This window comes from Microcaecilia unicolor, chromosome 6 (genome assembly GCF_901765095.1).
Source record: "Microcaecilia unicolor chromosome 6, aMicUni1.1, whole genome shotgun sequence".
Lineage (NCBI taxonomy): Eukaryota > Metazoa > Chordata > Amphibia > Gymnophiona > Siphonopidae > Microcaecilia > Microcaecilia unicolor.
The window spans coordinates 335,560,436-335,585,118 of NC_044036.1; positions in this window are offsets into that span (position 1 = coordinate 335,560,436).

Below are 24,683 nucleotides of genomic sequence, written 5' to 3' on the forward strand. Positions count from 1 at the left end.
AAATAGCTTCACTTCCGCGCTTGGAAAAACTGCAGGCTTAGCAAAGCTATTTAAATTCCACAGGTATTATTTACCTTTTATAGCAAGGGTTGATAACTGCGTGCACTGTGTCTATAAAGAACCTGGTTCCTGTTCTGCTCACTTCTCAAGAACATAGTTCATAACCACACATTCTCGAAAACCTATGCAGATATGAATCCAGGGTACGGATGGGCCAAATCAGGCTTTAAAACATCCTGTCATCATGTAACTATTTATTAGGTTGTGATGGGATGAGGACAGCCGCTGATACAGCTCCTTGGGGGGTGTAAAAATGCCGAAATGCAAGCACGGTCTATACCTTAATGATCAAGCCATCACTTGGTATGGAGGAACCAGGAAAATGTCAACAGAACCAAGGAATCAGCGGACATCAGTATTTGTATTTGTCAGGATTCAAAAAGAACGAAAATGATGAAGGGGATGGGACGACTTCCCTATGAGGAAAGGCTAAAGCGGCTAGGGCTCTTCAGCTTGGAGAAAAGGCGGCTGAGGGGAGATATGATAGAGGTCTATAAAATAATGAGTGGAGTTGAACGGGTAGATGTGAAGCGTCTGTTCACGCTTTCCAAAAATACTAGGACTAGGGGGCATGCAATGAAGCTACAATGTAGTAAATTTATAACAAATCGGAGAAAATGTTTCCTCACTCAACGTGTATTTAAACTCTGGAATTCATTGCCAGAGAATGTGGTAAAGGCGGTTAGCTTAGCAGAGTTTTAAAAAGGCTTGGATGGCTTCCTAAAGGAAAAGTCCATAGACCGTTACTAAATGGATTTGGGGAAAATCCACTATTTCTGGGATAAGCAGTATAAAATGTTTTGTACTTTTTTGGGATCTTGCCAGGTATTTGTGATCTGGATTGGTCACTGTTGGAAACAGGACGCTGGGCTTGATGAACCTTTGGTCTTTCCCAGTATGGCAATACTTATGTACTTTCTATATAACAGAATCTCCAAATATTAATCAGTCAAAGCGTCACATCAATTGCTCATGGCAAACACGCTACTGACATATCTCATATATAACACCCCTGATACAGGTAGACACTGAAACATGGCCACATCGGCTTTCTGTTTTTGATGAATAAACTTCTACTGATACCCTTCTGATTCCTTGGTTCTATTAGTGTTTTCTTGGATTTTCCGGACCAGGCGATTGCTTGATCACCGGTAGTACCTTCTCAATCTGTACTTTTCTAATTCTCTTATACATTTTTTTTTAAGATGCAGTGACCAAACCTGCAATAGACATTTCAAGCAAAGAGGAACAGACAACAGGGTTTTGAAGATCAGCCATTCCACCGGAAGCCAGGGCAACATGGTGAAACATGATCAGAAATACCTAGTACTAGTTAACAGGTAAGTGGTTGCACTCTGGCTGAGCTACAAAGCCATGAGAATCCTAACTATCAATGTACAAAAATCAGCAAGATAAAGGTAAAGCTTTAATCTACTCATCATTAAAGAATGCACAGTCAGTTTAAGGATAATAATCATATTCCTTGGGAATATCAAAGGTCAAATTCAAAACATAGTAACATAGTAGATGACGGCAGAAAAAGACCTGCATGGTCCATCCAGTCTGCCCAACAAGATAAATTCATATGTGTATACCTTACCTTGATTTGTACCTGTCTTTTTCAGGGCAAAGACCGTATAAGTCTGCCCAGCACTATCCCCGCCTCCCAACCACCAGTCCCGCCTCCCATCACCGGCTCTGGTACAGACCATATAAGTCTTCCCTCCACTATCCTCACCTCCCAACCACCAACCCCTCTTCCCCCCACCTGCTCCGCCACCCAATTTCGGCTAAGCTTCTGAGGATCCCTTCCTTCTGCACAGGATTCCTTTCTGCTTATCCCACGCATGTTTGAATTCCGTCACCGTTTTCATCTCCTCCACCTCCCGCGGGAGGGCATTCCAAGCATCCACCACCCTCTCTGTGAAAAAAATACTTCCTGACATCTTTCCTGAGTCTGCCCCCCCTTCAATCTCATTTCATGTCCTCTTGTTCTACCGCCTAACCATCTCCGGAAAAGATTTGTTTGCGGAATAATGAGCAATTTGGTTTTCTTTAAATTAAGGCTCAGACCATTTGTTCTAATCCAACAGGATGATCTCAAAAATATTCACAGTCTTTTGGCTTTTCTCATCCCTAGTTATCTCTATTCTGCAGTACTGGTAGAAATACAGAGGTTCAGAAATATTAGGTATGTTTCCCATGCACTTAAATGCATTGTGGCTAAGGTTGCCCATAACTATGGACCCGTGTCTTTTTACGTTTGAGGAAAGTGGGATCAAAAAGTAACAACTGCTAAATATTGTAGATCAATGCTTTTCCTACCATTTTCCACCTGGGATTTTCCTCTGAAAAAACAGAGTATATGGTTTCCAAATACATTATAATCACTGAAAGCTCGTAATGGACATAAAATAACTCTTCCTCTCTATAAGTACATAAGTAATACCATACTGGGAAAAGACCAAGGGTCCATCGAGCCCAGCATCTTGTCCACAACAGCGGCCAATCCAGGTCAAGGGCACCTGGTGAGCTTCCCAAACATACAAACATTCTATACAATCAAGCCATTGTGACATCACTAATGAGGTTGGCTCTTATTGGTGGAATGAGCCACTATGACATCACAATAGGTTAAACCACTGCTCTATGTAATAAAAGTGAGCCAAGTAGAGGACATAAGTACATAAGTAATGCCACACTGGGAAAAGACCAAGGGTCCATCGAGCCCAGCATCCTGTCCACGACAGCGGCCAATCCAGGCCAAGGGCACCTGGCAAGCTGGGATTTTGGATTTTTTCCAAGTCCGTTTAGTAGCGGTTTATGGACTTGTCCTTTAGGAAACCGTCCAACCCCCTTTTGAAACTCTGCTAAGCTAACCGCCTTCACCACATTTTCCGGCAACGAATTCCAGAGTTTAATTACACGTTGGGTGAAGAAAACATTTCTCCGATTTGTTTTAAATTTACGACACTGTAGTTTCATCGCATGCCCTCTAGTCCTAGTATTTTTGGAAAGCGTGAACAGACGCTTCACATCCACCTGTTCCACTCCACTCATTATTTTATATACCTCTATCATGTCTCCCCTCAGCCGTCTCTTCTACAAGCTGAATAGCCCTAGCCTCCTTAATCTTTCTTCATAGGGAAGTCATCCCATCTCCGCTATCATTTTAGTTGCCCTTCGCTGCACCTTTTCCATTTCTACTATATCTTTCTTGAGATGCGGCGACCAGAACTGAACACAATACTCAAGGTGCGGTCGCACCATGGAGCGATACAACGGCATTATATGATTCCTTAACACGTCTGTCACACATGAACCTTATTCTACCACAAAATCGATTTGTATTTGTTCATACCGGGAATTGGCGTTTGCCTTACGGTACTATGTAAGCCACATTGAGCCTGCAAATAGGTGAGAAAATGTGGGATACAAATGTAACAAATAAATAAATATATTTTTAATCACAGCCCAGAATGGTTAATGAAGTCTTGGAGTATGTAACCCTGAAGGTGACAGCAGATGAGGACTATAAGGTCTACCCAGTCTTGCCCAATTCATTTCTACAAGTGGACTGTTTCAAAGCCCTCTCTAGCATCTTGTGCTATGGAATGGGCCTACTTATGGGGAAATACTGCACTGAATGGAATGGTCAACCAGTAGAGTTGCATTGCTTGGCTACTCAGCATTCCATGCTTATAAATGAAAATAAAATCAGCCAAAGCAAGGCTTGCTTAAGAAATGGGAAGGATTTATCTTTCTATAGTCAATTCAATAATCATTTTCTCTAAGCCACACATGAATTTTCCATTCTTCTATAAAATATTGGACTGGTTGATGTCACAGAAAGCAGCACATTGTCTTCCTAATCCTACTACTACTACTACTTAACATTTCTAGAGCGCTACTAGGGTTACGCAGCGCTGTACAATTTAACAAAGAAGGACGGTCCCTGCTCAGATGAGCTTACAATCTAAAGGACAAAATGTCAAGTTGGTGTAGTCTAGATTTCTGAGTATAGGTGTGGTGGTTAAGTGCCGAAGGCGACATCCAATGATATAATCCAATGATAGAAGCATACCAGAAGGAAAAAGAAAAGGAAGGGGTAGACCAGAGTGAATACATCAATAGTTCTGGAACCAGGGCTTTTTTTGAGGGGGTACTTGGGGGTGCTGAGTACCGGCACCTTTTCCATTGTCTGCTAAAATTGACTCATGGATCCCAAGTTTAAATGAAAGAACTCAGGCTCTACACACCAATGCTGACTTGTCATAGATTCTGTGACTGGTTGCAGGGGGCCTGGCTATTGTGGGGTGGGTCCCTCAGTGATCAACCTACCCCTGGAGGATAGCCTAGCACTTGAGTACTGGCACCTTTTTTGCTAGAAAAACCGGATTGTCTGGAACCATGGGTGAAGTAAAGAGACAACAGCCATACCCTAGTTACTAGCTTTCATATTGAAAATGGCATATTGATGATGGATGATCTATCAAGACCCTTCTTAAAGAGAAGCCATTTCTCCAGGTGACTGAACAAACATGCATCCTGCTAGTCAGTCCTGGGTGAATGGCCTAACAATTACCTTGAGTCAACAAGCTGTTAAAGATTGTCTTAAGTCAAGAGTTGTGGAAAACAGACAAAGCTTAGCTACACAATAACTACGTGCGTACTTGATCGCTGGGCTTCCTTTGCACAGGTAGCTTAACAGAGGGAGCCAACAGGCCGAAGAACAGGGAAAGGAAACCACAGCTTACTCAGCTGAAGAAAAGCAGTTATGAGATTTTAGGACTCCTTTGTTCTCAATTCCTCCTGACAAGTCTTTCCTCAGTGCAGTGTACCTTAAATTCTTTTGAAATAACTCTCAACTGATGGAGCTTAGTAAGGCTGGTTGGTAATCAACTGAGTCATTATCTGTCATTTATCTAACATTAAAATATAAGCCCAGACACAATTTGATGGACAGACAGAAAACATGTATCATATTTTTGCCAAAATGAATTTTTTCATGGTGAGTGAAGCACTAATGAGCCTTCAGGAAAATAAAGTGAGTCTGTATTCCATTACCTGTTATAGTAAAGCATGAGACACAGAGAACATTTCCTCTGAACATTTTCTGCAGCTTTGTCTCGGATCTCACCATGAAATCTGCATTTGGAAGAAAAAATTTTAAGTGACTGTTTGTTGGCTTAAAAGCCATTTGCAAGCACACTTTTTGATAAGCTGCCTATACACGTTACATCCTATCAACATCAGAAGGAGGCTCTCTTTGGAACGATGCAAGTAATACAGCAAGAGTTAACAGTAAGTTTGAGAATATAAGCTTATTTTTTTATTATTTATTTAGCACATTTATACTCCACGTTTTCCCACAGGTGTGCAGGCTCAAAGAACTGACAAGGCTATCGTCAGATCAGTGGTTAGAAAGCTACAATCAAATTAGAGAGGATAGAAGGAACAGGGTAAGAAGTAAAAAGGGAAAGGGTTAAAGAGTCTAAAATGGACCATAGTAACATAGTAGATGACAGCAGAAAAAGACCTGCACGGTCCATCCAGTCTGCCCAACAAGATAAACTCATATGTGTTACTTCTTGTGTATACCTTACCTTGATTTGTATCTGACATTTTCAGGGCATAGACCATAGAAGTCTGCCCAGCACTAGCCCTGCCTCCCAACCACCAGCCCCACCTCCCACCACCGGCTCCACCACCCAATCATGGCTAAGCTTCTGAGGATCCATTCCTTCTGAACAGGATTCCTTTATGTTCATCCCACGCATGTTTGAATTCAGTTACCGTTTTCATCTCCACGGAAATGTTATTAAGAAAGACTATAGGCTGAATGTTGAATCCGTGGAGTAGGCTTTCCGAGTTAGGCTGAGATGGTCCTGAGTGGATTGAACAGCTTTCGGCAAGGTTTTTCGTTTCCTTTTTTGGCAGGAAGAGATGTGAATCGACAGGACAGGCCATGTCGATGAAGTATGGTGGAAATCGAGTTGAAATCTGCCCTTCCATCCGTCCACTCCAGCCCCCGAGATGAGCGGTGCAGCGATCCATTAACTCCACAGCATTCCCAACGACAAACAGCTGGAGGCCAACGAACAGTAGGCAGCCAAATCAGGCCGCCTTCGCCAGCCGGAATCGGCGAGATAGCCGGAGATGAGGCTTCCCACCGTGAGACGCACCCTCCAAGAGGTCCCAAAAGCGCTGCTGCACTGCTCAACGGCTGGCGAGCGGTGCAGGAGACAAGAGCGATCAAGCGGCAGGCTGAGAGGCAACAGACACAAACGGAGCACGGCGGCGGGAGACCCGTAGTGCAGAAGAAGCCAGAGGCACTCCATATACCCAGGCTTAGGAGCGAGGTTCACTATTGTCATTGTATGTGCCAAAGCAAACTAATTTGGAGACATTACACTTGTACAGACTCATTTGTAGATTTGCTAAACTGATTACCATCTCTTCTGTCTATAAAATACAATGTTCCAACCGTCTATAAAATCAAGGAAATAGAAGCCACTGAAGAAGAAGGTGGGTATCACTACTGAAACATGCAGTCCTTTCATGGGAGTTTGCTTACTTGGAAGATATTTTGCTAACAAAATGGACCCTGTCACCAGAAAGGAGCACAGGCCCCTCCAAACTCTGGATGATCTAAAGACAAGCAAAGCCAAGAAGCAACACACAGGCCAGTTGTTGCGATAGTGACACAAGAAAAATCACTTTGTCACGCGGCTGTTCCCTTAGATGTTATAGGCAGCGACCCAACTCTCCTGAGTCAGTCTGAATTGCTTAAGACATGCTTTTTTTGAGTGATCGGCATGCCGTCTAGCAGCTATTTCAGCCTGTTTACAAATGATGAACAATTGCAGCCTGTTAATTTTGAAAACATTAGAAAAGGTTAACTTACTGCCTGTCTCGGGCCAAAGGCATAACATACCTCACTCTTTACTCCTTTTACCGGCTGATTCGGCTCCTCGTGTATCCAGCTGATTGTGATTTTCCAAGCTGAGATGAAATATTGTGCAGGGTCACAGTGAGGGGAATAATCGAACGGCGCCGGCCATCTATATGACCAGCGCCACAAACAGCGGTCCCGAACCGTATTATCGAAAAAGATGGCCGGCCATCTTTCGTTTCGATAATACGTTTGGGGCCGGCCAAATGTCAGAGATGACCGGGTTTGAGATGGCCGGCATCGGTTTTCGCTGATAATGGAAACTGAGGCCGGCCACCTCAAACCCAGCCAAATCCAAGGCATTTGGTCGTGGGAGGGGCCAGCATTTGTAGTGCACTAGTCCCACCTTCTGTAATTACCCTAAGAAATCTCTTCCTTCTTCCCTCCTCCCTCCTTAATCGCTACACAATACTAACTGTATCTGATATTCTGATATGACAATGTTAACAAATCTATGTAAGCCACATTGAGCCTGCAAATAGGTGGGGGAATGTGGGATACAAATGCAATAAATAAAAATAATAGTCCCCCTCACGTGCCAGGACACCAACCGGGCACCCTAGAGGGCACTGCAGTGGACTTCACAAATTGCTCCCAGATGCATACCTCCCTTACCTTGGGTGCTGAGCCCCCCAAATCCCCCCAAAACCCAATCCTCACAACTGTACACCACTACCATAGCCCTTAGGGGTGAAGGGGGGCACCTACATGTGGGTACAGTGGGTTTTAGGGGGGGGGGGTTGGAGGGCTCAACACTTACCACCACAAGTGTAACAGGTAGAGGGGGGATGGACCTGGGTCCGCCTGTCTGAAGTGCACTGCACCCACTAAAACTGCTCCAGGGACCTGCATGCTACTGTCATGGAGCTGGGTATGACATTTGAGGCTGGCATAGAGGCTAGCAAAAAAATGTTTTTAATTTTTTTTTAGGGTGGGAGGGGGTTGGTGACCACTGGGGGAGTACGGGGAGGTCATCTCCGATTCCCTCCGGTGGTCATCTGGTCAGTTTGGACACTTTTTTGAAGCTTGGTTCTGAAAATAAATGGTTGAAGTGAAGCCGGCGAAATGCGCCTTCTTTTTTCCATTATCGGCCGAAGCCGGCCATCTCGTAACCATGCCCCCGTCCCGCCTTCCATACCCTGCCGAAACGCTCCCATGAAGTTTGGCCGGCCCTGCAACAGAAAGCAGTTGAAGCCGGCAAAAATCGGCTTTCGATTATGCCGATTTCGCTGGCTTCAGGAGATGGCCGGCCATCTCCCGATTTGTGTCGGAAGATGGCCGGCCTTCTCGTCCGAAAATAAGCAGGAGTATTAACTACAACCAACTAGGAACAGAATTCACTGTAGATTACTTTGCATTATATCAAACAATCACAGGAGTGGGCAACCACGGTCCTCAAAGGCCATAATCCAGCCAGGTTTCAAGATTTCCACAATGAGTATGCATGAGATGGATTTGCATGTACTGCTTCCACGAGAGGGCATAGGATGAAGTTAAGAGTAATCTAAGGAAATACTTTTTCACAGAAAGGGTGATAGATGCATGGAATAGCCTCCCAAATGGAGGTTGCGGAGACAAGGACTGTGTCTCAATTTAAGAAAGCATGGGATCTCTTAGGGAAAGGAGGAGAGTGGTTGCTGTGGATGGGCAGATTGGATGTGCCAGTTTGGCTTTTATCTGCCTTCATGTTTCTATGGGGCCGATATTCAGAGGCTTTGGCACGCTTAAATTGCATGTCCCTGCCTAACCGCTGATATTCAGAAGCTCTAAACCGGGCAGTGCCGCTGAATATCGCCTTTGACCGGACCCCCAAAAAAGTGGGCCAGTCAGAGGTGGGCCAGGAGGCGTGTTGGGGAGGAGCGGGGCTTATGCAGGTGCCGGCGATATTCAGCTGACACCCGAATAAGCTTAAATGGGTGAATTCAGGACAGCTCAAAAGCTATACTATATGAAGTACCATACGCTGCCATTAGAGGTCGCAGCAGACATTTTGCAAATGTCCCCAACGACCACAACTGGACCACTAGGGATTAAGGCAGGCCCAGGGGGGCCCTGCATAAACTCCGGGGGAGGGGGCTGGGGTGGGGACGGGTGGCATTTGTGGGGTGGGGAGTGGCTTGTGACCGTGTGTTGGGAGAGGGAGAGGGAGGGGATGTGATGTGTTGGAGGCTCAGGGGGATTTCAATTAAAAAAAATAAAAAAAACTTATACAGTCCTGGCCCGATATTCAGTTGGGGCTGCATAAGCTGCAGCAGTAGCCTTTCCACCCCAAATTGGCCCCTGATATTCAATGCCAGTGCCCGGACATGGCCCGGCACTGAATATTGGGGGATAATTTAGCCGGCGATGATCAGCTTTTAAAAAAAAACGCGGTTTGCCACCTGCTGAATATTGTGGCTCTTTCCTGCTCCGAAGGCGGAAGAGGTCACTAGACCACCAGGGCAGTAGTAAGTAAGGGGAGGGGAGGCTAGCAATCTGCCTGTTTGTCCGGATTTCTGGACAAACGGGCAGGCTGTCCGGGTAAATCCGGACATAAGGTAACCCTAGCAGTTACCAAGAGGGAGGGAGAAAGAAAGAGACAGAGAGGGTAAATAAAGTTTAATTTTTAGTCAGCTGCCAGTTGCAAAGCTAACTAGGGTCTTTTTACTAAGGTGCACTGAAAAATGAACTTGCGTGCGTCCAATACATGCGTCTACACCAGTGCAGGCCACGTTTCGGTGCCAAAAAAACCGCCTTTTTTTGGCTGAAAATGGACGTGCGGCAAAATGAAAATTGGCGCGCGTTCATTTTGGGCCTGAGACCTTACCACCACCCATTAACTTAGCGGTAAGGTCTCGCGCGGTAATCGTCAGTGCGTGTAAAATGCCGATTACCATCCGGTTAGTGCCGTGCGCTGGAAAATTTCCAGTACACCTACTGGATGCGCATACGATATGAAAATACCGCCCGGGCCACGTGGAAGCCGGGCGGTAGCTCCAAATTGGTTCGCGTTGGGTGCGTGTAGGCGCCTACGCAGCTTAGTAAAAGGGCCCCTAAATTAAGCTTCGGACCTTTAGGAGTGTAGGGCCCTGTGAGGTCCAGGGGCGTAGCCAGACAGCAGATTTTGGGTGGGCCTAGGCAAGAAGTGGGTGGGCACTGTTCTGTCCTCCGACAGCCTCACACTGGTTTATAACGTGATCCTAAAATGTGTGTAATGCTTTTACTGTTATTCTCAGTTCTAAGGACTATCATTGCTGCAGTTTCTCACTGCAAAGATACATGAGCAATGCACTGTGGGTAATGTAGTTCACAGGCAGTGTAACCACACTTGCTTGGCTGTGTAAGAACTGTTACCACTGGTTGTGAGGCTGCCCAGACCTCCTCTCTCTGCCAAGCTTGGCTCTTTCGTCTTCCTGCTATCATTTCCTGGTCATTCTCACTATCTCTGTCCTGTGAGGTCAGCCAGGTATAACCTTTCCCCCCAATCGAGAGCCATCCTCTAGGACCACCCCTTGCTACCCGATGGCAGGCTCTGTCCCCATTGGTCTCTATCTGCTCCTCCCTGAACCCACGTGAAGCCCCAACGCTTCTTTGTCCCTTCAGCCATGAGGCTTTCCGACCACCTAGCCAGAGACATGGAGCATGGATCATCTCATTCTAGACTCCTCTGTCCTGCTGAAACTCCCTGTAACGAACCTGTATTTTTTTTTACCTTGAAAATATGTCCTCTCTAATGAGATATTGCACATTCCAGTCACCCAGCTTTGGACCATTTCTACCTGTTCAACTATCCTCCCCCCCCCCCCCTCCAATATATCTACCTCTCTTCTGATCTCCACCCCCAACAGCTCTCAGATTAAGGAGTCTGGAATGCTGCCCAGATCCTTAAGGAAAGCGTCATTTTGAAATTAAGATTATCAATAAGCAATGCATTTTGATAGCTACTTGGACCTGACAGAGGAAGTGATGTGTCCTGGAGCAGCACCTCTGAACATCTATCTGTGAGTAAATTATCTGTGATTTATTCAATAAAAGAGACGTCTTAAAAATAATAGAGACTTCGGATGATTGGTGTACTAAAAAAAATATCTCAGCTGGTGGGAAAATGCTTCTCTCCGCCTTGCTGAAAACTGAGCATGCGCAGTTGCCAGGATCATGGAGACCAGCATTTTCGTTACCATCAGAGGTAAGTTTTCAGCTGGCGGAGCTTCGGATCCCCACCAGCTACCGCTAAACACGTGCTACTGTTAGGTGGGCCTGAGCCCTAAGTGGGTGGGCCCCAGCCCACCCAGGCCGACCTGTGGCTACATCACTGGTGAGGCCACTCTTGTTGCCCCTGCTTAAGGCAGGCCCTTTGGATCCTCCTGCTTCATCGGTATAAAAGACTTGATGCAGTAACCACTGCCCTTATACAAGATAAAATTCTCATGTCTACCTCTTGGAACAGAGCACTCCCATTCAGTTTGTACATTCAGGCACACGTGTGCCATTCAAATAAAGTTTTGAAATATTGAAGAAAAAAAAAAAAGGTTTGTCACTGTTCCTATAAGGCTAAATTGATCCATATGACTGGAATGCTGCCCAGATCCTTAAGGAAAGCGTCATTTTGAAATGAATATTATCAATAAGCAATGCATTTTGATAGCTAGTTGGGCCCGACGGAGGAAGTGATGTAATAAAGGAAACATTTTCCTAAACGAATAGGCGATTTGAAAACCGTAGACTACAATCAAATACTAACCAGCTCTCTACGCTAGGAATGATTTCCAATTAGATTTTTTTTTTTTTAAAAACATCTCAGAAAACTTTGCCTAACCACAGTTGACCCCTCGTAGGAACCATGACTATAATCTAAAGGTCAGTGTGTTTGCAATCTCGCTCAGTTCCCTTAGCCACACCTCATCTGTCAGTCTGAGTTTTCTTCTTCCTCATATTTGTTCGTAAGTCATGTTTTTTCTTTTTGTTTTTGGAAACTGATCCCTGAAACCTAACAACAGCTTTTTCTTCCCTCAGGGTTACAGAACAGTAGACAAGTCGTGAGATCTCAAGTACAGAAAAGCAGCAGATATAATGACTCCAGGAACATTTTGATGCATTCCCATTTCTGCTGCCACCGTCCACTAGTTATCTTGATTTAAAGTAGCCGTCGGGCTCCTAGATTAATCACCTCAAGGTTTCACTTGCAACATGGAAAACCGATCTCACAATCAGTGTCACCTTCAAGGTATGCGGGAGTCCACCGCTCATGTTCCTGAAGGATGCTGCAGTAACCTCAGGATTTCAGTCACACTGAAAGTTCTGCAGACCTCCCAGGGAACCTGCCCGCCCTGTACAATTGGAATTGCACTATTGATGCACCGCCCCCAGAAGTAGGAACTAGGAATACATAGTAACGTATTAAACATAGTAAATGACGACAGATAAAGACCTGTATGGTCCATCCAGTCTGCCCAACTAGATAAACTCATTTTACATGGTATGCAATACTTTATATGTATACCCGAGTTTGATTTGTCCTTGCCATTCTCAGGGCACAGACTGTAGAAGTCTGCCCAGCACTGTTCTTGTACTAAAAGTTCTGAAGATTCTGGAATCTTAAAGAGTTACAAGATTCCGGAATCCCAATTAGTAGCAACATTCCATGTAGAACCCTAAAGAGTAACATAGTAGCATAGTAAATGACAGCAGATAAAGACCTGTACGGTCCATCCAGTCTGCCCAACAAGATAAGCTCATTTTACATGGTATGTGATACTTTATACCTGAGTTTGATTTGTCCTTGCCATTCTCAGGGCACAGACTGTAGAAGTCTGCCCAACACTCTTCTTGTACTAAAAGTTCTGAAGTTAATGTTGAAGTCCCTTAAAATTTACGCTCAAGCCCATCCCTATCTATTCAGCCACGATCAGGGCGTAGACTGTAGAAATCTGCCCAGCAGCGGTTTTGCTTCCCAATTACTGGCATCACCACCCAATCTCCAACAAAGATTCCATGGATCCATTCCTTCTAAACAGGATTGCTTTGTGTTTATCCCACGCACGTTTGAATTCCATTACCGTGTTCATCTCCACCACCTCTCGAGGGCATTCCACATATCCGCCACCCTCTCCGTGAAAAAATACTTCCTGACATTAGTCTTTAGTCTGCCCCCCATTAACCTCAATTCATGTCCTCTAGTTCTACCACCTTCCCATCTCCGGAAAAGGTTTGTTTGCGGATTAATACAGAGAGCAAACTCCCACACACCTTTGAGGGAATGTTGGAATCAGACATAAGATCTATTAGGGCAGAACAGTAGAAGTTAGTAACCGAGATTCAGAAATGTTCAACTCACTATAAAAGCTTTCTCAGGAAGCTCTCTTAAAATAGCTTCAGGTAGGCCAGCACCAGAGGGACAAGAGAAAAAGCAGATTGTTCTCCACTGTTAATTACAAAGGGGGGACCTGGTGGTGGGCAGCTTTTATAAATTTTCATGGTGCAGTATTTTTTCAGCAGACTGGATCAGGTCAAGATGGGCTGTTTTACATTTTTGTTTGTTTGTTTTGTTTCTAATAAAATGGAAAATGAACAAGAATCCAGTGGTTTTCCTTTGTTTTCTTTTAAAACTTAAATGAAATAGGACATTTTGAGCCTCTTTTACCAAAACGCGCTAGTGATTCCCAGCCACCATTTGAATGGATACATGGGAATTGCTTGCACGATTTAGTAAAAAAGGCCCTTTCTGAAGATACTTTATTTAATTTCAGAACTTTAATTTCCATCTTTGTTTTTACCATACACTATTAAAATGTTTATTACATATTGTGTTGACATTGTAAGTAGTATACCATGTCATACCTTGTTATTTGAATATTTTTACAGCTGTAATTGTCTTTTGCTTATGTTTGATTTATTCTTACTGTACACTGCCTTGAGGAGCCCTTTTCCCAAGCTTTACGCCAAGTAAACGACCTCCTTAGAAAGAACTAACCACACGGGTCAGATCCCCCAGCACCATCACATATTCCGGACACAATCTTTGTCCATATCATATCATTACGAATTTCATTGTGCTCGGTTCAATATCTTCATTAAATATGTGCTTGTCTTTATACCGTGGCTAGTCGCAATTTAAGACTGTGCCTATTGTCCTGTAAACTGTCCTTGTGCACTTTCCATGTTTGATAGATCGTAAGTTAAGCACAGTCAACAGAAAGTTATGTCATATGCCCAGAAAATGTTACTGGCTTTCTTAATTTTGAGCAGCACCTGTAAGATTTGTCAGTAGTTCTGAAAACATTACCATCAACCAGATTGACAAGAAAATTGGACAAATGTTTTCACTTGAAAGAGCTGCAATCTTTGGTTCAGCTGCCAAAGCTGGTAACAATCTGAAGCTTTCTAACGATAAATCACATGGTGCAATGAGAACTCACGGTCAGCGCTAGTGAAGCGAATGGCACAACAGTGGATGTACAACATCTTTGAGCTGTTACCAAAATGGCCGTTTCTGCATTTATTTAGACTTAACTCACAACTTTTTTTAGTGGTAGCCAAGGTGAGTTATATTCAGGTACACTAGTTATTTCCTTGTCCCCGGGGGGGGGGGGGGGGGGGTCACAATCTAAATAAATAGATAAATATACACATATATTTATTTATTTAATGATTCATAAACTTACCCCTCTGATTTAAGCGGCTGCTGGTGCGCTAATGCCGACACAGCCACTAGCGCAGCTTTGTAAACTGGGAGTGTGAGCCCCCCCCCAGGTACTCCAAATGGCAGATGAAATTTAATGTGGACAAGTGCAAAGTCATGATGTACATTGGGAAGAAAAGTCCAAATTATAGCTACACGATGCTAGGTTCTACATTAGGAGTCACTACCTAGGAAAAGGATCTTGGTATCATTGTGGATAACACATTGAAATCTTCTGCTCAGTGTCTGGTGGTGGCCAACCCCCCCCCCCCCCCCAGAATATTGGGAATTATTAGGAATTGAATAGAAAATTATATTATAATTCCTCTGTCTCATTCTATGATGCGACCTTACCTTGTGTGTTGTGTGTAATTCTGGTTATGTTGTCTATCTATCTATCTATCTATCTATCTATCTATCTATCTATCTATCTATCTATCTATCTATCTATCTATCTATCTATCTATGAGGGGAAGCCCATGAATAAGAAAAACTGAACATATTTGAAGACCTTGATGTCAGTATTCAAAGGCACTTATCCAGTTTGGAGAAACTCTTACCTGGATAGGAGTTGATGACAGGGATAGTCAATGACACTTCATGCCATTGAATATTTCTTCTCACTGTCTCAGCGCCATCTTGATAGTGCCAGACTGGTCTACTGGAAGAGCTTTGGTGCAGCTGGAAGTTATTCACTCAGCAGTGACAACAATTTGGACAACTTAGGACAGCAAAAAGCCGTCATATGTGCTCTCTGGATGAGCCATCCGGATAGTGGTCAAATGTCACTGCTATCCAGATAATGCCACCAACTCATCAATCTATCCAGATATTCAGAGGCAGCCATTATCTGGACACTGCTGATAGATATCCTGAACCTTTTGCTTGTAGCGGATGGTGTTTAAAAAGAGAGTTACATGGACAATTCAATTGAACCCTTTGAGAGTAAAAAAATTGATATAACAAATGATTCTACATGAGCAAGAAGTGGTTATGATTTTGAAAATGATAATAGACCAGAAATTTTGAATAATAAAATTAATATTATTATAGATGATTAATATCGAGATTATTGTTTTTCCCAGAGTTCCGGGTATGACTCCTAAAGTTTTCCTCAGAAATATTTCCTCAATTATTACTTTAAAAGGAGTGAAGCCTGTGAAAACTGGGATTACTTTAATCGGTGGGATCTGAATTAGAGACTTAAGTATATGTATTGTTAAATAACTTCTGGTTTTTAAAAGAGAAAGAATGTAATCAGATCTATTATTTCTAACTAATATTGGACAATAAGTATGTTTTTTAATGAAATGATTTGACTATACACCGTATTGGCCTTGAAGAAGCCAACCAGATGATCAATGTGGAATAATGAATTAGACGAGTAATATCTGGGGATAATCAGGTTAATACCACGTTTTTTTTTTCTGTTTACTGTTTAATTGATCTCTTTCTCTTGTTTCACTCTCCCTATTTAGTGGTCTAAGAGAATAGTAGAATTACCTGACTGAAATAATTCCTCCATATTACTTTCTCTGTATTTCCAGCAAGTTGTTTTATCGCTTGTAAAAATTTAAATGGTTATAAATAAAAAAATGTTCACTGCTGTGGGCTCAGCATCAAACGACTTTTTTTTTTTTTTTTTAACAAGTATTTCACTGATTAGAGGTCAAAAGCAGAGCTAAAAGCTCCCTTAGTCATGATGGACGATACCGCAAACAGACTATATAGAAAAGTAAATATTGACCATGAAAAAACTGTATTGGTCCTTATTTCTATATATAGTAATAGACAGACATTCAGAAATTATTTTTATTACCATCTTGCTTCTCTGAGACATGAGCATGTACAGACCTATTGTATTTATTTATTTATTTATTTATTTATTGCATTTGTATCCCACATTTCCCACCTATTTGCCGGCTCAATGTGGCTTACAGAGTTTGATTAGGACATAATCATTCCATGTTATCAGATACAATTAGTATTGTACAAAGATTAAGTGAGGGAAGAGAGAAGGAAAGTGTTAGGCAGGATAGAAGGTGGACTTTAATAAGTGGGTGGATTAGTGAGGTAGGTTTGTAAGGCTATGGGTTCTCTTTGTAGGCCATGTTGAAAAGATGTGTCTTCAATGATTTGCGGAAGTTAGTTATTTCGTCAATAGCTTTTAGGGCTGTAGGTAATGCATTCCACAACTGCGTGCTCATGTAGGAGAAGGTGGTGGCGTGTTATCAGCTTGTATTTTAGTCCTTTACAACTGGGGAAGTGCAGATTGAGAAATTTGCGGGATGATCTTATGGCGTTTCTAGGAGGTAAGTCCACAAGGTTTAGCATGTAGATTGGGGCGTCTGCGTGAATGATCTTGTGTACAATCGTGCAAATCTTGAACGTAACGCGTTCCTTGAGTGGGAGCCAGTGAAGTTTCTCTCTTAGAGGTTTTGCACTATGAGACTATAAGAAAATGTTGTCCCCTTGTTCCCATGTAACTGCAAAACAGAATAAAATTATAAGCTACGGGCACTTTTGCATAAATAGATAAATGTCCAAACTGAGAACTTTAACAAATGTGCCATCCAGTTCTAATCAGTGGAAGTCTTTGCAGATCTGTTTAGATTTTCACTTAGAAGGTTTTATTTAACAGAAGTCCTAATGTTCATGAACTATTTACAAAAAACAGGCAAACATTAAAGGAGAATGTGAAAGCGAGTTTCTTGCAGTAGATGGGTCCATTTTTTTTCTTTGTTTGGAAATAGGTGACGTTTTCTCTTGGGAGGCAGAATAGAGCATAGGATTCTGGATCCAAGTGCCCTAACCATGATTTAACTCGTCTTTTGGAAAGAAAACCTAATTATTGATTGACTTCCCATGAAAGCCATGTCTCAGTTCTACGCAGACATGATGCATAGGATCGTGTCTTCCGAAAACGTGTAACGTAGACATACTACAAAGTCTGCTGAAAACTATAGTTTGGCCCTGAAACTGGACTGTGTATAATGCCCGTCTGTTCCTTCCCTTGTGGCTTTGAAAAACTACCAGTGTGCATCTGGTTTCTCTAATGAGGTGTCGGGTAACGCACTGTACAGTACCAACATTGCAGCAGTAAGAACCACAGCTGGACGGTATCCAGTGCTAATGAAATGGGATGGATTTACTCTCACTAATCCTGGCACAATAACTTCTAGCTAGAAAGTGGGCCAAAATCCTAAAGAAAAAAGAAACCATGCCCTTGCACTCCTACACATACCTGGGTACGTCTTTTGAATCTGTAAGAAACAAAGAAAGGACAATTTCCAGTGCTGTTTGTTTAAATAACTACTGAGTTAACTGAGTAGATTCCCCAGAGTCCACCCCAAAGCAGGGACGTAGTCAGACTTCGGCGGGAGGGGGGTCCAGAGCCCGAGGTGAGGGGACACATTTTAGCACACCACCACCACCGCCAACACCCCCCCCTGCCGCCGCTGTCATTGCCGAAACCCCCACCACCGCCAGCACCACCAACAACTTTGACCCCCCCCCCCCACCAATGACCCTCTCGACCCCTGCTCGCCCGCCGTCGCCTACCTTTGCTGGCGGGGGACCCCAACCCCCGCCAGCCAAGGTCCTCTTCTTCCTTCATTGTTTCTGAGTCTGATGTCCTGCAAAGGTAGCAGACGGTGACGGCGGGTGAACGGCAGGTTGACGGCGGGAGGGGGTTGAGAGGGTCATCGGCAGGGGGGGGGTCCAGGGCCAAATCTACGGGGGCCCAGGCTCCCGTGGCCCCATAGTAGCTACGCCCCTGCCGCAAAGAGTTTAGGGGTCAGTTCTATAACCCGGTGCCAAGAAGTAGACACCACAATTGGGAATACTTTGTGCCAATCGGGGATGACCTCCCCTTACCCCCCCCCCAGTGGTCACCAACCCCCTCCCACCCTCAAAAAATATCTTTAAAAATATTTTGTGCCAGCCTCAAATGTCATACTCAGGTTCATCACAGCAGTGTGCAGGTCCCTGGAGCAGTTTAAGTGGGTGCAGTGTACTTCAGGCAGACAGACCCAGGCCCACCCCCCTTACCTGTTACACTTGTGGTGGTAAACGTGAGCCCTCCAAAACCCACCAGAAACCCACTGTACCCACATCTAGGTGCCCCCTTCACCCGTAAGGGCTATAGTAGTGGTGTACAGTTGTGGGTAGTGGGTTTTGGGATGGGGGGTTGGGAGGGGCTAAGCACACAAGGTAAGGAAATCCAATGCAGTGCCCCCTAGGGTGCCCAGTTGATGTCCTGGCATGTCAACATAAGGATGTACTGCAGTTTTAGACATGCAAAACCCGGATTTATAAAATTGGGATTTGAACATTCAAAATATGAATAGAGATTCCAAAACAAGGGCCACAGGTGTAATCTTCCAATCACTTGTAATCAGTTCAGGGCCATAGCGAGGGCGGCTGACACCCGGGGCGGGTCGCCGCTGCGCACCCACCCTGGGTGCAGCACAGTGCGCACCCCCCCTCCACGGCACACCCCCCCCCCCTCCGGAGCGAATTCTTATTTACGGGGGATGGGTGGGAGGGCCCATCCGCCCCGAGTGCACGTCGCTCGGAGCTGCATCGGCTCCGCTGGTTCACTGCTCTCTCTGCCCCGGAACAGGTTAACAGGAAGTAACCTGTTCCGGGGCAGAGGGAGCAGGGAACCAGCAGGGCCGACACCCCCCCAGCGCGTGCACCCGGGGTGGACCGCCCCTCCCCCCCCTTCCTACGCCACCGAATCAGTTCATTTGTTAAAAAAGCTTAAAGAACAGTCTTCAGGAAGACGTTGGAAAGCTCTGAAAATCCCTGTGCTTCACTAGTGTCAAATCAATAAGAAATCAATTGCTACAACTCTTTAGGTCCTCATAAGAACTGTTGTTTGCCTGCATAAATTCTGAAAAGCTGCCATACTCCTGGCAAATGATTTCAGCATCTGAACAGTAGAGGTTTTCTCTGTAGATGCAATGAAGTCTGGTTCACCAGATTAGTTGTTTAACATTTAGAGGAGATGGTGAAATACTTGTATCCCCAGAGTTCTAGACTATAACACAACCTCTTGTTTCCAGTTTTTCAGTCTGTAACTGCTACTGGCTTTCAAATGTAGACAACTGTAGTCATACTTACAAGGAGGTTTGAAGGCTTGGGGGAGAAGGGGGCAGAGTGTTGTCAGGAAAAGTCGTGGTAAACAATAAAAAGAATATTTGAAAATGGTAGATATTAAGTTGAAGATGATTGGTATCCCACAAACCAATATGGCAGGGCTTGTGGGCAGAAGCAGGCCCAGGTCTGACCACTGAGATAGGGCCTTGCGTAGGCTTAGACTGGGCCTTCTTATACTAACAAACCTCACTGCATTAGTTGCTGGGCTTAATGGAAATAGAGTGATTGCAGGAAAGCTAGTTAAAGAATTTGGCCTTTAAGCAGGAAGAAATGGTCTGGACTGGTGGCTCAGTGACAGTTTCAGTTCCTGGCATAGGCGCCCCGTATAAGAGGCTTGGGGAGGCTAAGCCTCCCCAGCCCAACCCTGGCCATCTCCTTGTGTTTCTTCTGCTGCCCGCCGTCTCCGTCGTCATTTTTAGTGCCCTGAAGAGTTCTCCCTCGGCACCGGCGATGCACAGTCAGCCCTCTTCCAGCGTCGAGGCTTTCTCTTCAGGCGCGTCTCACTCCCACCTCTGCGGAAAAGAGGATGTTGCGTTAGAGTGGGCGGGAGTCCAGGACGCGCCTGAGGAGAAGCCCCGACGCTGGCAGAAGGCTGACTCTGAATCGCCGGTGCTGAGGGAGAACTCTTCAGGGAAGTAAAAATGACGACGGGGAGACAGCAGGCAGCAGAAGAAACAGGGAGAAAGATGCAAGACTCCGGGGGGGCGGGGGGGGGGGGGGGGGGGGGGGGGGAGAGCTGCCTAGGAGAAACAGTTGAAGACTTCCTGGATGCCTTGGACTTTTCATGCTGCAACAGGTTAGTTGAATAAGATTGAATTCCTTGAAAAACTGAAGATCCTTGAATTGAAAGGGCCATAGTAAAATCCCAACTACCATCAAAATGAAGTTGAGACCTTTTCTTTTATAATCTCATAATCAACCTTGTCGACATAGTGGATAGTTGAATTATCGTTTGTTTCTCTGTTGCTGACAGTTCCTGAACATCCTGTGCTCTCTACATAGTTAGGAGAAGCATAGAATTGAAATCCTGATTACAGGCTATAATGAATGATCTAGGTGTGGAGAGAGGTGCAAAGGGAGCAGTTAAACCTCTATGCTGAGAGTGAGGAATCTTGGGAAAGATACCATGAATAGAATAGAATGTTAATCTTGAAGTTCGTGGTTTTATAGGTCAAAATAAAAATAAATATGTTTTTAATGCAGATCTCTTTTGTTTAAACATAACTAAATGGGCTATAAGCCCCTAATGGTGTATTAGGGTCTGCCCAGTGTAATATTTATGGTACAGTAAGGTTCTGAGCGTGTTTTTGCACAAAGTTGTGCATAGTGTTTTGCAGTTGAGCGATTGTGCTTAGAATATGCTTTGAGCAACCACTTTATTCTTTGACATATGATACATATCTAATATCTAAATTTAATAAAAGGTATTAATTGTGACTTTTATTTTTATTTTTTTTTTCTGTGTGTTATCAGACAATTATGGATTTAAGCTCCACCCCTGGCCCCACCCCTTTAGCCTCCCCAAACAGTTGGGCCACCGACCGCCTATGGTTCCTGGCCTTTTGCTCTCTTGCCTGGGTAGTGATCACGGTTCTGAAACTATTGCTTGAAAGTGAAACCTGCTGGGGGGGGGGGGGGGGGGGAGTTGTAGGATGTAGTTGTAAGGACTCATTTTATAATGGGATGCCTGTGTGAAAAGTTAAAAAAAAAAAAAGTGTCTGTTTTATAAAGGCCATCAACCACCTAACAATCTCAACACATATCACGTTCATTTATTAATAGCTGCATTAATCAAAAAATTAAGATATTTTTATTTTATTATTTTTGTTTGTGAACCATCAGAGGTGGTGTATTTCACATGAGCAGTCGATATTTATTTGTTGCATTTGTATCCCACATTTTCCCACCTATTTGCAGACTCAATGCGGCTTACAATATTTATTATAACAAGCGTCATTCAAGAGTGGATAAACAATTAGTAACAGAAGAACAGGTATATCTGTTCATGACTCGCCAAAATTGTCATATGTCCTACCAGTGGCGTTCCTAGGGGGTGGTTGGGAGGCGGAGCTGGTGGTTGGGAGGCGGAGATAGTGCTGGGCAGACTTATACGGTCTGTGCCCTGAAGAGCACAGGTACAAATCAAAGTAGGGTATACACAAAAAGTAGCACACATGAGTTATCTTGTTGGGCAGACTGGATGGACCGTGCAGGTCTTTTTCTGCCGTCATCTACTATGTTACTATGTTGTTATGTGAAGGTCCACATTGAGGGGCATAATCGAACAGCGCCAGCCAAATAGATGGCCGGCCATCTATTTGGCCGGCGCCTCAAAGAGCAGTCCCGAACCGTATTATCGAAAAAGATGGCCGGCCATCTTTTGTTTCGATAATACGGTTGGGGCCGGCCAAATGTCAGAGATGGCCGGGTTTGAGATGGCTGGCATCGGTTTTCACCAATAATGGAAACTAATGCCGGTGATCTCAAACCCGGCCAAATCCAAGGCATTTGGTCGTCGGAGGGGCCAGCATTTGTAGTGCACTGGTCCCCCTGACATGCCAGGACACCAACCAGGTACCCTAGGGGGCAATGCAGTGGACTTCAAAAATAGCTCCCAGGTGTATAGCTCCCTTACCTTGGGTGCTGAGCCCCCCAAATCCCACTCTCCACACCACTACCATAGCCCTTAGGGATGAAGGGGGGCACCTACATGTGGGCACAGTGGGTTTGGGGGGGGGGGGTTGGAGGGCTTAACATTTACCACCACAAGTGTAACAGGTAGGGGGGGGGGGGGGATGGGCCTGGGTCCACCTGCCTGAAGTGCACTGCACTCACTAAAACTGCTCCAGGGACCTTATTACTGCTGTCATGGAGCTGGGTATGACATTTGAGGCTGGCATAGAGGCTGGTCATTTGGTCAGTTGTGGCACCTTTTTGAAGCTTGGTCCTGAAAAAAAGGGACCAAGTGAAGTCGGCGAAATGCTCGTCAGGGCCGGCTTTCTTTTTTCAATTATCGGGTGTGGGATACAAATACAATAAATAAATAAATAAATCTCAAACCACACCCCCGTCCCACCTTCGCTACCCTACCGAAACGCCCCCTTGAAGTTTGGCCGGCTCCGCGATGGAAAGCAGGTGGCGCCGGCCAAAATCGGCTTTTGATTATACCAATTTGGCCGGGTTCAGGAAATCGCCGGCCAGCTCCCGATTTGTGTCGGAAGATGGCCGGCGATCTCCTTCGAAAATAAGCTGGCTTGTCACTTTTCAATAATAATAATAATAATAATAAAAAGAATTTAAGAATGTTTTGTTCGTTTTTCGATTCCTCTCCTATATCTTTATTAACTTTTGTCAGCGAATCCCCCTAGAAACGCCTATATTTCTAACCAAGATCAATACTCTCTGTGAGGTAGCTCCGCAGACTCTCGTTGTCGTGTCAGACTATTAACCCACCTCGATACTCTGTAAACCATCCCCATGGAAGCCACATTGAACCTACCAAAAGGTGGGAAAATGTGGGATGCAAATGCAATAAATAAATAAAGAAAAACAAAAGTGTCACAGGCAAGACGTTCATAAATCATTAATGAAATATATTTCTGACTTGATTTCAAAAGTTAAACCGCGTTCATCAGGTCAACATCAAAAAAGAATAAGGAAGGTTGTTTTAGAAGAATCTAGAGACAAATAAGGTCAGATTCCAAATATGGCTTAAAAAATCCACGTGATAAAACATTTCAGCCTAAGTGTATTCTATAAGCAAAGCCTAAATTTAGGTGCAGTATATAGAATATGTTAGTTGGGCACCCCGACATAATAGACCATACAAAAAAAAAAACGACAAAAAAAACCCAACAAAACAGACTAATACCAAAACAGACCATGACAAAAAAAAAAACCCTCCCAAAAAAACCCCACAACAAAACAACCCAAGACAAAATAGACACTTTAATCAAGCTGGATTATGTTTTCAAGTAGATTTATGATTCTCACTAGATACCAAGTGTGGCTAGTGAAGTCAAGCCGTAGGCAGGTGCCAGGACTTTCAAGTGACAAGCCGTGGACTTTATCAGCAATTTATGGCTCCTCCACTTCTTTGTACCTTTCAAATTCGTACCATTCAAAAATAAATCTATTTCATCAGGCGCTTTTGTCGTGAGTCTATTTTGTCAGGGACTTTTATGTCGGGAAGTTTTTTTGTTTGGAACTTTTTTGTCTGTTTTTTTTTGACCGGTTTCTTTTGACCAGGTGCCGCTTAGATGATATCCCAGCGCCTAAAACTACATGCATCCATTTACAACAAAGAAAATGTGGCATAAATCCCTGCACCCTCTGTAACTATGTGAATAAATTTTGGAATGCCCACGAAACTCCCATTTCTCCGCCCATAACCATGCCCCTTTTGAACTGCACACATTAAAATTTAGTTGCAGTTCATTTCAGAATACACTTAGCGAGTTGTGTGCTTAAATTCTCATTATTGCCAGTTAGTGATCAATCTATGCATCCAGCTTCTCCTACATAAGTACTCAATTGTGGAATGCATTAGCAAAAGCTGTGAAAACAATGTACGACCATCTCAGCTTCCGGAAATCACTAAAGACCCACCTGTTCAAAAAGGTATACCCTACCGACCCAACTTAAGCACCTAAATCCTGCAACACAACGTAACCTAAGCTCATAATTAACACTTTATATCTCTTCTTCTCTACTATTCCCAATGTCTCTGTAACTAGTACTACTACTTAACATTTCTAGAGCGCTACTAGAGTTACGCAGCGCTGTACAGATTAACATAAATTGACATAAAGGACAGTCCCTGCTCCAAGGAGCTTACAATCTAAAGGG